A 14,857-nucleotide genomic window follows, 5' to 3' on the forward strand; every position below is an offset into this window, starting at 1 on the left:
ATTCCTGCCTGCATTAAAGTTGGTTATCATTCCTGCATCATATCTTAATATGTGGTCCATAGTAACATTTCTATAATGACATCTTCTTTCATAGATTTAGACATAGTATCTAGATAACATTTCTTGTTTATATTAATGTGAGTTAACCTCTTGCAATTATGCACCTCTCTACTGGAAACCAGTTCAATATTTGGCTAATATCATACAGGTTAAACTAATTAAACCTGTGTAACTTAAACTTTGATGGACACTATATTTTACATTACACATATAAAAATTAACACTGAGTATGACTTTATACCTCCAAACAAAAACTAAAACATATGTATATACAGTTGATGATCTTGCAAGAAAAAATATCGGATCCATAATCATAACTTCCATAGTTATTAAACATATACATCTTATAATCATCTTTGATAGGTTTAAACATTTCATCACATAACTGGCCAGGTCATATGATAATCCAAACCATCAAAGGTCCATAAGATGTATATAGAGTACTCTTCCAACATATTCATAATATCAATGGATTAAAACGTACGTTATCAATTAAAAAAAAATGTATTAACCTGCGCAGGACTTCAGTATGTGCACCTTTAAATTTCAAATTTAAACACATAAAAATTACTTGGATCCATTACAGTGTAGGTAACAGAGAGCAGATTAATCAATGTTAATTAGGATTTTCCTGCATTGGAACCATGCAATCATGCTTCTGTTAGTCACTACAAACAAACATATAACAAACTTATGAGACAAAGGTTTTGACAGACAATCCTTATTAAGTTCCTTAGACAATCATCACACAAACCTACACTGCATGCACTGTCTGTCCATGGACTACCAGAAGACAACACATTTCCTTTATTATCCTTGGTCTGTTCAGTAGAGGAAGAAACCCATCTGAAAAAATCACAATCTTGGCAAATTTCACAATTAGTAAACAATTTATAACTTAGTATGCTTTCATTTTACTAATTTACAAGGTCCCAACATTCTTTACCCCTTCAATAATTTCATCTGTTTAACTTTTACTCTCCTTATGTATCACTCAGGGCCTAAGCCTTCCTTTTACTCTCTGTGACTCCCCCTAACAGATGTGAGTGTATTCAAGCTTTCTAGCTCACATATCAACTTTCCCATCTTTCCCTGTTACCCTTTATCTAAATACAAACCAAAAATTGTGTTGTACTAATGCAACTATAGATTAGAAATGTATTTACTCTCTTGTTCCTGTATTTATTTGGTAAAGGTTTGTGAAATAATTCCCTTATTGGCAAATATGCCAAAATTTCCTATAATAATAATTTCCCTCCGTTTATGAAACAATTTACATGGAAATACAATGCAATCTTCAAAAATAAGCTTTGTTTATCTGTCCCAACTTTTATACTGTAGAAGTATGCTCATTATATGAACACAATACCTATGACTGAGCAATTCTACAACTGACTCTCTGGTGTAACCTGAATGTTACCAGTGTGCCCCTTAGAACCAAAGTCTGCTGCAATAAGGCCCTTGTATGAATGGGAATGACCGTATGGCATTTTGGAGAACCAGATGAAACAACACAATGAAGACAGAGGATGTACACACAAAAGGGTTCTCAGGGCCTGAGTTAGGGGCCCCAACAGCTGAAAAAACAAAGGGAAACTAGACAAAGTCTTAAGAATTTATGGACCCCCACATCCGTCAAAAATCATGCTCCATGCCTACCTTCCACCTTTGAATCCACAATGTGCCTGCCATATACCTTGTATTATATGTTTCAAGACAAGATTTAGCTCCATATTGTTAATCAATCACTGGGTATATGTTTCTTCAAATCACTTCAGATTTTGCTAGAGACAATATCTTCCTAACATATTGATCAGTGGAAACACAACATTCTCCTGGTTCTAGTAAAACAGACTAGAAAAACATGACACTCTGGCATAGGGGGTGGATAGATTTTTGTACAATGTTCCTAACAGCCTTGTTTAAACAGGAAAACAGTGCTGATACCTTTTAACTACACTGAATCTTAAAAATCCTCCAAAATAATTTTCAACCTAGTCATTCACCCAGCCTTAAAAATCAGAACCAATCAACACCAAACCTCCTTTATTTGATCATTACAAGCAAACTTTGAATAATAGATTAATACATTCTGCTCCACAACTTTTGGGTGAGATCATTCTATTTCCTTTAATATTCCCTGTCTCCCTTATACCCATTATAATATCTGGGCTGCATAATCTCAAGAATAATTTCCTGACATTTAGGCTACAGACAGTATATAGCTTCAGAACCCATATTGCATACAGAGACACTTTATGCTACAAATAAAACAATACAATTCTGATGTTTATGATTCCACTGCCAAAATAGCTTTTCAACCAACCTAACTTGGCATTTGGCTAAATAGGGGGTTATCATTTGCAGCAATTCTACAGTATAAAACTTTTAACACACATTAAACTTTCCTGCTTCTGCAGTTCAATGAAAAAACATTACAATCACAATAACACTGCTACATATTTCCATGTAAAAGTTTTTCTCCATAGGTATACCCAATCATATTCATTTACACAATGTTTACAAACCTTTAAGAAATAAGTACTAACATTTCTTTATCACTAACCCTATAATGTGCATATTCCTTTTCTCAGTAACAATGAGTAACTCCTTTTCTCTTCAGTCCTGGGTCTTTTATACCAACAGACTGTTCTATTCATGGGACACTGGGAGCGGCCATTCTGTGCATCAGGCTCCCTTGCCTGTGTAACAGCACAGACCTGAGCTTGCTCTTGCCTCATTTCAGAATCTTTATCATTTTTAATTTGCTTTTTGATTAAATTACGTCTCTTAAAACATCTCTTAAAGAAGTGACCTGGCTTTCTGCAAAAATGGCAGATTGCATGGGTATATGCCTTTATCTTTGCTTTATTTGATTGGCATATTTCCCTTATCACGTCATTGTTTGAGGGGCCTGAGTTCTGCAGTTTAAGCTGTCTCCTGTACTTATCTATATGTGAGGCTGCTTTCTGAAGAGTATCAACACTGCAAGCAAAAATATTAGCACCAGGATCTAGATATTTAAACTTGTTTACAAAACCTTTAATCATTTGCTGTGTAACTTGATCTTCTTCAATACCCATAACCAGTCTGTAAACTTGCTCAAACAAAACCAGAAATGTAAAGGGGTCATCATCTATAGAGGTCTTGAGATTATTAAGCACCTCTATATCAAGCACATTCTCACCATTAATTATATAATTAAGCATTAATAGCCTGTCCCTTCTTGTGCCGTGTATTAGATTCCCATCTGTATCAGTGCCTGGAACACTCACAGGGATTGATAACCTCTGGGAAATACGTGCCGGCACCCACAGTTTAAATGCTTTATTCCTCTGTTCTTCACTTAACTCATATCTCTCTATAGGAGACTCGAACAGATCACAATTCGTTAAAACACTCTTATTTGCATTAAAATGTGGAATGTTTTTCACAATTTTTAAAAGTTGTTTATTAACTTTTAACTGCAGTTTTGCCCTGTCATAATCTAATTCTGGATCACTGAGATCCGGAATAAACATAGATCTCTGTTCTTTTGTAATAACCGAAACCTGGTTATTCCTTTGCAAAACTGATTCTACTGCTGCCAATCTCAGTTCATGCTCAGCAATCCCCTTAGCCAGACAGTCAGTACTAACTGTGTCACATTCCACTTTTTCCTTATCAGAATGAGAATTAGTCTTTCCTACACCATTTCCCTTCCTACCTGAGCACATCAACATATTAAATGTTTTTACCATTAACATAACATTGTTAATTTTGTGCTTCATTTTAGAAAATGACATTCCTTCCTCTAACTTAACATTTGCCCCCACACACTGACTGTACATATCTGACCATATCTCTACATCAGACATAATGCTATGAGGGATTTTAAACTCAAATTTGCTTTTCCTAGCCAAATTATCAAGAAAATCCATACTCACCGGAAAGCAGAATATTCCTCCTGCGCCCGCAATTAATACTTACACAAGTAACTTCTAGTTTCTTTTACTCATATAGACATCTGGAAGCTTCAGTTCAGCTACACCCTTCTGTCCCCCTTTGAAGCTGACAGAGTGTGTATATGTGTAGTGTCCAGGTCTATATTTTGGTTGGACTCGCCATCTGTTATAACTATACTTTCTCTAATATATTTGTGTAAGTACTTATGGTCAGCAAACACCACTCACCAAGGGAATATTTTAAGTATATTTAATATGTGAAAAAGAGTTACAGAAGTTACATACAAATTACCAATGATTAAGCCAGTCACAAACAATATTGACAGCTTCCCAATACAATACAAGGTATGTATGTATTAATTTAAAATAGTAACAATGTATGCATATGTGTTAGAGTGAATTAAGAGCGTGTGTGTGTGTGTGTAAGGGTGTGTGTCTGTATATCTGAGAGACCAGCCTTTTGTTGCTGATATATATCCCTGTTGGAAAATCCTCCCCCACTGTATTACCCCTAAGACCATATGTTTCCTGTCAATCACATTCCAGACTTAAGGAACAATGGTATATTTGAGGGATACTGTGAATTGTCGTCAGTGTGCACATTTGAACCATGTTAATCCATTCAGGCCTGGGATACAACTTATTTTCCAATACCCAATATTTAACAGCAGGTGAGGAAAACTGTGTGCCTGCAGAGCAGGGAGAGCAGAGCCAGGGCACATGGCACACACCTCAGCTATTGTCTGCGGTTGGGAGGGCACAGAGCAGGAGGAGGAGGAAGATGACCTAATGGATCCAGAGGGCAGTCAGGAAGAAGTTGGCCAGGGAACCTTTTCTACATGGCTGCTTGTATGCAGAGATGCCTCTGGAGTGATCCTTGAATCTTTTCCATTAAATGCCGTGAAGATAACTGGATGGCTACCATGCTTGATCCGCGGTCTCATTCAATGAGAGAGGAGGATGGGTCAGTTAAAGAGGGCTCTGTGCTCTAATCTAGTGGAGGACATTTCCTAGCAGCTAAAGAATGTGGCGGCTGACTGCATGGGGTCTGTGGGTCTGCAGGACACCATGCACACTGATGATGACCCCATGGATTTTTGGGTATCGAGGCTTGACCAGTGGCCAAAACTGGCAACAGTACACTCTGGAGGTGCTGGCTTGCCCCTCTGCCAGTGTCCTGTCAGAGTGTGTCTTCAATGCTGCAGGTGAGGTGTTCAGAGGACACGGCTATCCCCTGGCAGCGTGGCTATGCTTACATTCATCAAAATAATGTAAATGAGGCATGGATAAGCAAAGATATCCAAGTGCCCATTGCAGACAGCAGAGAATAACTTCCTCTCCTCCTCACATATAATAACAGTCTCTTAAACTAATGCTCAGATTTTTCTAAACTGTTGTTGTCACAGGCCTAGTGATATTTCTATTCAAGCACTTTTTTAGAGACACCTGCAATCACACTAATAAGTCTCTGTAACAAGTGCAGTGTCAGAATGGGGTTCCAGGGGCCCACCAGAGAACCTTAAACTGTGGGCCCAGTCTCCAAGCAATTTTTCCTTCTCTCTTCACTTGCAATATTTATTCGCTTAATCACTTCCCAATACATATTATTATTTTTTCTTTGTTCCCTTTATTCTCATATATAGTTCTCACATAGAAATAAAGAATGACCGTGGTAAAGGAAAATGGCTGGGTGAGCAGGAGGGCCCACTGACACCTGAACCCACCGGGAGTTTTCCTGGTATCCTGGTGGGCCAGTGCAACAGTGAACAAGTGCTTCAAAACCTCTAAGCTGTTTTCAGGCGTAGTGATAATTCTATTCAAGTCCTGCTGCCAGTAAGCGCTCTGTTAGAAGCACCTGCTAATCACACTATTAAGTCTCTGTAACAAGTGATAAAGTGCTTCTAAGCTGTTGTCGTCACAGGCCTACTCAAGAATGGAGAGCTCAACCTGTATAAAATCCCTTTTTGTAGGTGGGTTCTAGCCAGTGAGTAAACCCACACTCAGGGGTATTGGATATCCAAGAATCAAGGTTCACTGTAGCACACCACAACATTGCATAGCTGTCTTTGGATCTTCACGGCTTCTTCCTGTGTGTTTGTCTTTGGCTCTTTCCAGCTCCTTCAGGCACCATTTCAATTCAAATTCAGAATGAAGAGGGTCAGTGCTGGTGCTGCTCAGGCTGTGGGTCACAAAAGTGACACTGATGCTGCTGTGCCTTTATCTACTACTCTACAAGCTCTACTTACTGCTCCATTTTTTTAAAAACCAAGCTTGGTGAGTCCCTGACTGTAACAAAGGTGTTACAATAATTAGTAAACGCCCACAGCCTGAACAGCACCAGCACCCACGACAAAAAGAACCAAGATGACCTGAAGCGCCTGAAAGAGCCGAAGACAAACATGCAGGAAGAAGCCGGGAAGATCCAAAGACAGCGGTGACGGAATGAGCCAAGAAAACCCGAAGGAAGCAGAGAAGACCCGAAGACAGCGGGACACTTAAAGGCAACACGGGAGATTTCGGTAAGTATCTGGGACAGCAGGATGGTGTGTAAAAATGGGACATCTATGGGTGTGGCCCCATAGTGGGAGTGGCCAAAAAAAATCCTCTTTCTGATTTTCAAATGTTGGGAGGCATGACATTGGATGAAGATGCTTCAAAAGTGCTTTATTGGCTCCATGTGTAGTTACAAACAGAAAAAGGCAACCAATTCTGTTTGTTGCCTTATTCTGTTTGTAACTACATATGGAGCCAAATAAAGCAGCGGTTCTCAACCTGTGGGTCGGGACAACTATTTCACAGGGGTCGTCTAAGACCATCGGAAAACACAAATTTCCAATGGTCTTAGGAATAATTTCTATGGCGCCCGATCAAAATTTTCAAACTGGTCCGATCGGCGAGTCGGCCGATATCAGCAGCTTCCTGCGATATCGGTCGACTCACCGACATACCATACACGCACCTAATATCGTACGAAACGAGGTTTCGTACGATATTATCGGTGCGTGTATGGCCACCTTAAGTTGTTGTCATCGCAGGCCTCATGATAATTCTATTCAAGTCCTGCTGCCACTAAGCATTCTGTAAAGATACTTGCAATCATACTAGTAGCAGTCTCCTTAATGAGTTCTGCTGCTAAATCATATTTGTAGTGAAGGATTTTATATCTGTTTAATTGGGAATTAAGCTTTTATTTGTTTATGCAGTGTAAAAAAAAAGCTGATTGTGATTTGACACCTATTTTATAAGATCAAAAAGCAAAAATGAATCAAACAGCTTGTATACTACTGATTATTTGTGCTGAACTATAACCCAAAAATTTCTTTGACACCTATTTTATTCAATAGCAACTTAGAAAAAAAAACAGTGAAAGCATTTGGTTTCATGCAAGAATTGATGTGTGCATAAAAAAACAAACCGCAAAACTGCCTTGTATTGCGTAAAAATTGATGCGCATAACCATGACATGGATTCGGGACAATTTGACACAAAGAAAATGTCTCACGTGACACAGGCATCAGAATAGGCATGGCACCAGTATCAATAGCCAATGACCAGCTTTTAGAGCTGTAGGAGTGGAAAACTTTTCAGCTATGAACTGAGATGGCTGTCCACTAGTGATATGTGAATGCATCCTGTTTCGCTTCGCTAAAAAATTAGAGAAACTGAAAAAATCAGCGAAATGGCAAAGCAACTTTTGTGGCGCCTGCAACTTTTTTCATGCGACCGCAGCTTTTCCCTCACTCGCAGCATTGGTTCCGTGGTGCATTTTTGTGCCAGTTTTGTGAAAAAATCTGGCAATGCGAAATGTGGAATTTTGCTGCGAATCCATGCCTGCCGAAATATATTGCTCATGACTACTGGCAATAGCCAGGCCCGGATTTGTGGAGAGGCCACAAAGGGCCGGGCCTAGGGCAACACAAATTTGGGGGTGGCTTGCCGCCCCGCCCCACCAAAATGTTACGGAACAGTGGGGACCTTGCGCAATCGGGGGGGGGGGGGGAGGCAGCTTTCTTATTAATTACAATAAAGATGCTGATTTCCTAGAATTAAAATATTAGTTAAATGCCTTCACCACCAAAAATCCTATTTATTGCTCATTTTAAGAAATAGGTGTTTAGGTGAATACTTTCAGCATCAGGCACTGGTGACTGACATATTATTGCAAAGAACAAGGAAATCACCTATAAAATTAGATATCTGCTACAAAGAACTCTCTTAAAATGTCCCTGTCCCATACTTCCCATCCTTATGGATCAGTGCTGTCCAACTTCTGTGGTGCCGAGGGCCGGAATTTTCTTCATCCTACGTGGTGGAGGGCCGATAATGGAAGCCGGTTTTGAACATTCCCCTTTTTTAAACCACACCCACTTGAAACCACACCCATGTTATCACATGACCATACCCATATTAATGGTGGTAGTACAGCAAAAACCTGCCATACTCTGCCTTCCCTAGCCTGCCTTTGTGTGCCATACTCTACCTGCCCTATGCTGCCTTTGTGTGCCATACTCAGCCTGCCCTATGCTGCCTGTGTGTGCCATGCTCTGCCTGCCCTACCCTGCCTGTGTGTGCCATATTCTGTCTGCCCTATGCTGGCTGTGTGCTGGCACTGATTTCCTAGAAGCAGCACCAGTACTGGCAGAACCTCCCAGCCCAGCAGACCCACCAGCTGCAGCAGCTCCCTTGGCTTCTGCAGCAGCAGTACCTACCAAGCCAGCTCCTCACGTAGGTAGGTACTGCTGCTGCAGAAGCCAAGGGAGCTGCTGCAGCTGGTGGCAACACAGACTGCGGAGCCCTTTTCAAGACCATGGGGACCCTTGTTGCTGCTGTTCGGCAGGTAAATAGGCTGAGGCAGGAGATACAGAAGGTTAAGAACCTTGTACTTGGCCTGGGGAATAACCTTCCCCCTGCTGTAAATAATGTTTTCTTAAGCATAATTTTGCTGTTTTTTGTTTTACCTTTTTATTACAAAAAAAGTGTTTTTTCTATATTTGGAATTTTTAACTACATAGATGGTACTTGAACTTGTTAGGATTATTAACACAACCATAGCTATTTACAATCTCAGTCATATAACATTGCATTACATAGTATTTCAGATTCAATATACTTACACATAAATATATGGTTTATTTATTTTAATGTAAGATACAAAACAACCAGATATAATCAAGTCAGATTTATTATTAGTTTTGCCTGTTTGTAAACTAGTAATAGATATATCAAGTAGATATACTATAGATGGGGGCGTGGCCAAGATGGTGATTTGAGCAGACAGAGCTCCTCAGCAGCTTGTTTATCCTGAGCGCAACAACAGCAGGAAAGACACCTAGCTAAACAGAATTATTTAAGCAAAAAAGATGGGAAAACACAGCCAGAGTGGGAAAGCAGACCGAGAGCGAACAACAGTAGCAGAGGCATTCATCTCAACACTGGAAGAAGCATCCGCGCCGCTCCCAGGGCTAATTCGCCATGTTGCAGCAAAAATTAGTGCCTCGGGAAGAAGACCTAGAGAACCGCAACCTGCAACTCGTAGGTCTTGTAGGTCTACCGGAGGGCAGCGAAGGAAAATCACCCGAGACCTTTGCTGAGAACTGGTTAAAACAGGCATTGGACGAGGAAGCCTTCTCCATATTTATCATTGAAAGAGCACACCGCATCCCAGCAAAAGCTTTACCTCTGGGTGCTCCACTGAGGCCACTGATAATGCGGTTCCTCAACTATCGGGACTGTAATGCTGCAATGGCAGCAGCCAGACAGAAAGGCCAACTAACCTATAATGGCACAAACATTTCCCTGCACCCGGATTACTCGCAAGCCTTACAAAATCTGAGAGCATCCTACTAGGGAGTAAAGCAAAAATTGAGGGCGGAAGGAATATTCTATATATATATTCTATATATAATGCTGTACCCGGCCAAACTCCGGATAATACATGGCAACCAAACACAGTTCTTTGCAACGTCAGAAGAAGTAGACTCAGAGTAGAGTCCCATTTGAATTACGTACCCTAGATGATACCTAGGTAGCATCCCTAGCCCACGTTTATCTAGAGAACAAAGCCAATTTTTTAAGAATCCCATCTCACCACAAGAAATTGAGTCAGCCATTAATGGACTGCCAGCTATTAAAACCCGTGGGCCAGACAGATTGCCAGCAGCCTGGTACAAGCTTTTATGCAACCAAGTAATTCCCCCGTTATCAAAAATATTTAATGAAGCTCTAGAACTCATTCCCTGAAACATTTTATGAAGCAATCATAACTCTAATCGATAAAAATGGCAAAGACTAGTTGTGATTTGTAATTTCACAAATTAATACGGATGTGAAAATCCTTGCAAAAGTACTAGCCAATAGGCTACTCAAAATTGTACCCGAAATGATACATAATGACCAGAGTGGGTTCATGCCATATAATAAACAGAGGGAGAGGGACTTCTGGCATCCTTAGATATAACTAAAGCCTTTGACACGGTCAACTGGAACTTCCTATGGGCAGTATTAGAAAAGTTTGGGTTTAGCCCTAAATTTGTCACATGGATCCAACTATTATATAAAAAACCAAGCAGCCGTGTCTGTGTAAATTCCATATGATTAGATAAAATAGAACTAAACAGTCTGTCTGGACTCAGAAATAAAAGGTCTAAAAGTTGGACAAATAGAGGAAATTGTATTGTACGCAGACAATCTGATCTTGTTTCTGGCAGACCATAGCAACTCTCTCACCCAAGCTCTTAAAATTTTAGATATACATAGTAACTATAGTGGTCCTAAAATAAATAGACAAAAATGCCACATTTTCACACTATCAGGACCAGAACGGGAAGGCACACTACATGGTCTTCAGTGGGTCCTCCATTTTAAATACCTAGGCATAGAGATAACCAGAGACCTGTCCAAATACTACAAAGCAAAATTTAGAACCCATTCTCTCCAAATTCAGAAGATGTCATACATTGGGTAAAACTACCCTTAACAGTCTGGGGGACAAGTAATCTTTTCAAAATGGTGTATCTCCCCAAATTTATCTAACCTTTACACAATTCTCCTTCTACACATTACAAACAAGTTCTGACAAACTGAACAGTGTGCTACGATCCTTTATATGAGCCAACAAATCTCCAAGGGTGGGATGGAGTTCACTAACAGCACCATACCCACTGGGAGGCCTAGCATTACCCAATATGCAACTGTACTATATAGCTAGCCAATTAAAGTGGACCTGTAACCCAGGCATAACAAGCTGTATAACAAAAGCCCTTTTCAAATTAAATATAAAACCAAAAGCCATTTTTTTATTAACACATCCATACCCATTATAAAAGCATTTAAAAATCCCAGCTGTCAATCATATATTGCTTACCCCACCTCTATGCCTTAGGCATAGAGATGGGGCAGACCGTTACTTTCACTTTCATTTAGAACTTGTTGAAGATGTTGCTGCGCCCCTCACATTCCCCATCCCTTCTCGCCATCTAACTTTGTAACCAGTGCATGGACATGAGCATCAGGTCCTTCCATACTGGCACAGAAACTAGATTTTGGCAGGATGCAAAGTTTGCCTTAATAGCAGTGTCCACAAAATGGCGCCTGCCTGCTTGCTGCAATTGTGAATTTCAAGGCTGAAGAAAATAAAATTAAAATAATTTCTACAGTGTAGGTGAAGTTTATTTTGCTTGACAAACACAATAGAAATCAATTTGGAACTAGAAAGGGAAGTTTGAGAACAAACTTCAAGTTGGGTTTAAAAACATGAAGTCACTGAATGGGCTCTGCCCACTTTCTCTAACCTTGGACCACAGTTATATAGTAAAAACCACTGTACAAAATTTGGGGACCCTGGTTTTAATAGTGTCTGAATGGCAGCAACTTAAATTTCCCCACTGAAAGTCAACGAATGACATCTGATTGGCGGTTTTTGGCTCCACCCCCTTTTTCTAACCTGGAACTGCAGTTACCCAGTGACTAACTCTGCAAAGTTTAGGGTCCCTAGGATTAATAATTAAAGAACGGCAGCAGTTAAAATTTAAATCAATAAAAGTCAATAGGTAAATTGTGATTGGTGGTTAGTGGGTGTGCCCCCTTTTTCTAACCTTGAGTCAGTCACCTAGTGACAAGCAGTGGGTACCCTGGCATAAATATTGTGAGAATGCCAGCATTTTAAATTTAAACCAGTAAAATTCAATGGATGAAATCTGATTGGCTGTTAGTGGCCCAACCCACTTTTCCTATTTTTGAACTGCAGTCCCCCAGTGACCAACTTTGCATTTTGGGGACTCAAGCATAAAATTTGTGAGACTGACAATTTACACTTCACCATTGAAAGTAAATAGGTGAAATGTTATTGGCTGTTGGTGGCTCCACCCACTTTTTTCTAACTTTGAACGGCAAATACCCAGTGACCAACTCTGGAAACTTTAACAACCCTGGAATTAATATTTAAATAATGACATCAGTTTAAATAAAAACCAATGAAATTTAATGGGTGGAAATGGAATTGGCTGTTGGTGGCTCCACCCACTTGTTCTAACCCTGAATATGTAGTCATCCAGTGACTGACTGTGCAAAGGTTGGGAACCCAGACATAGTCTGAGAAAAGCAGCATTTTAAATTTAAACCAAAAAAATTCAATAGGTGTCTGATTGGCTGTTGGTGGCTTCACCCAATTTTTAAAACCTAAAAATGCAGTCCCCTGGTGACCCTGGTGTTAATACTGTGAGAATGGCAGCAGGTTGATTTTCCCCATTGAAAATAAATAGTTAAAATCTTATTGGCTGTTGGTGGCTCCACCCACTTTTTTTTTTTTTTTTTTTTTTTTAACTCTGAACCGCAGTTACCTGGTGACTAGCTCTGCAATGTTTGGAGACCTTAGTATTAATATTTAAAGAATGGTAGCAGTTTAAATTTAAACATATGAAGTCTATAGGTGAAATCTGATTGGCTGTTGATGGCCCCGCCCACTTTTCTAAACATGACATGAAACATGTGAGAATGGCTGCAGTTAAAATTTCCCCACTGAAAACAATGAAAGAAATGTGATTGGCTTTTGGCAGCCCCACCCACTTTTTCTAGTACAAGGTCACACAGTGACTGACTGTGCAAAGTTTGCGAACCCTGGCATCAAACCAATAATATTCATTAGGTGAAATCTGATTGGCTGTTGGTGGCCCCATCCACTTTTTCAAAACTAAAACTGCAGTCCTCTAGTGACCAACTGTGAAAAGTTTGGGGACCCTGGTGTTAATTCTGTGAAAATGGCAGCAGGTTGAATTTCCCTATTGAAAGTCAATAGGTAAACTCTGATTGGCTGTTGGTGGCCCCGCCCACTTTTTCTTACCTTTAACCGCAGTTACCTGGTGCCTAACTCTGCAAATTTTGGGGGCCTCCCTGGTGGTGTTACTGTGAGAATGGCAGCAGGTTGGATTTCTGCCAAATCAATAGGTAAAATCTGATTGGCTATTCACAGCTCCGCCCACATTTGGGCATCCAACAATCATCATATTTTCATTCAGGCTGACCCCATGACTATGTCATTCAAGTTTGGGGAGTGTAGCTGTAAGTTATAAGATTGGCAGCAGTTTAAATTTCCCCATTAAATCCAATGGCTGAAATATGATTGGCTGTCGTTAGCCCCTCCCACTTTGGGTCATCCAACAAATGTTGCTGTTTAATTCGGAGTGACCCCATTTTTATGTTATTCAAGTTTGGGAGCTGTAGCTTCAAAGCTGTAGGAGTGGCAGCCGTTTGAATATCTTCCCTGTCAAAGTCAATGGGAAAATTGGGGTGTTCGGAGCGGCACCACAAAAAGATGGGGGGCAGGATCGCTTAAAAAAAGCACAAGCAACCTGCTCTGCTATAGGGTGAAGAATTGTGGAGAGTTTGGATGTTGTACCCCTAAAACTGTAGGAGGAGTAGCGTTTAGAAAATGGGGGGCGCTAAGAATAAGAAGAAGCTGAAGAATGGGATGTGCCCATATGGTATGGGACTGTGTACCTATTGGTCCGGAGTCATGCAATATTTAGATGAACAGCTGGCTCTACCTAGGGTAAAAATGCCAGAAGTATGCCTCTTAGGCCTAGTAGATGAGCTGGTTCCATGGAATCACTCCAGGAACCTAATGAGAGCAACATTGTTATCCGTTCATTTGGCTTTAAATATCATCCGTATGCTGATATCCAAATTTATTTTTCGACACCTTCATTAACAGTTGAAACTGAGTCTCAAAATCTCTAACTGCCTCCTAGCTATCTCCAATTAATGAACCAACGCCACCTCAAACTGAACCTAACAAAAACTGAACTAATGATATTTCCGCCTAAGCCTGGTTCTACCCCCCCCCTTTACTATTTCTATCAATGGCACCCTCATTAACTCTGTCGATTTGGCACCTTGTTTGGGGGTGTTCTTTGCCTCCTGTCTCTCCTTCTCTTACCATATTAATTATTTGACTCTTAACTTATTGCAACTGTATCTTGTATTTATTTGTATTTATTGTTATATTTTGTATTTATCTATTATCTTTAACCCCCTGTTTGTATTAATGTATTCTACTGTACAGCGCTGCGTACATAAGTAGTGCTTCATAAATAAAGATATAAATACATACATACATTGTTTTAAGCTAAAAAAATGAATCATCATAAAATGGATGAGCCCTGCTCCACCTACAGTAGTGGAGTGGATAGAATTGGTTAACAGAAGAACACCAATTATAAAATTAACATACATAGCAAGAGGCATCCCATTGAAATTTAAAAGCATCTGGACTCCCTGGCTAGATAAGGGGTAAGGCATATTAATCCAAAGCAGCACCAAATATAAATTTAACAGGGACGAGTCCAAACCACTAATAA

The 14,857-nt window shown here is 40.0% G+C and overlaps 1 protein-coding gene across 1 annotated transcript in view; it reads left to right on the forward strand.

The window, feature by feature from the left end:
• Window positions 1–14,857, forward strand: part of arfgef3 (ARFGEF family member 3) — a 629,444-nt gene that overhangs the window by 414,078 nt on the left and 200,509 nt on the right. The window lies entirely within an intron of this gene.

This window comes from Xenopus tropicalis, chromosome 5, assembly GCF_000004195.4.
Source record: "Xenopus tropicalis strain Nigerian chromosome 5, UCB_Xtro_10.0, whole genome shotgun sequence".
Classification (NCBI taxonomy): Eukaryota; Metazoa; Chordata; class Amphibia; order Anura; family Pipidae; genus Xenopus; species Xenopus tropicalis.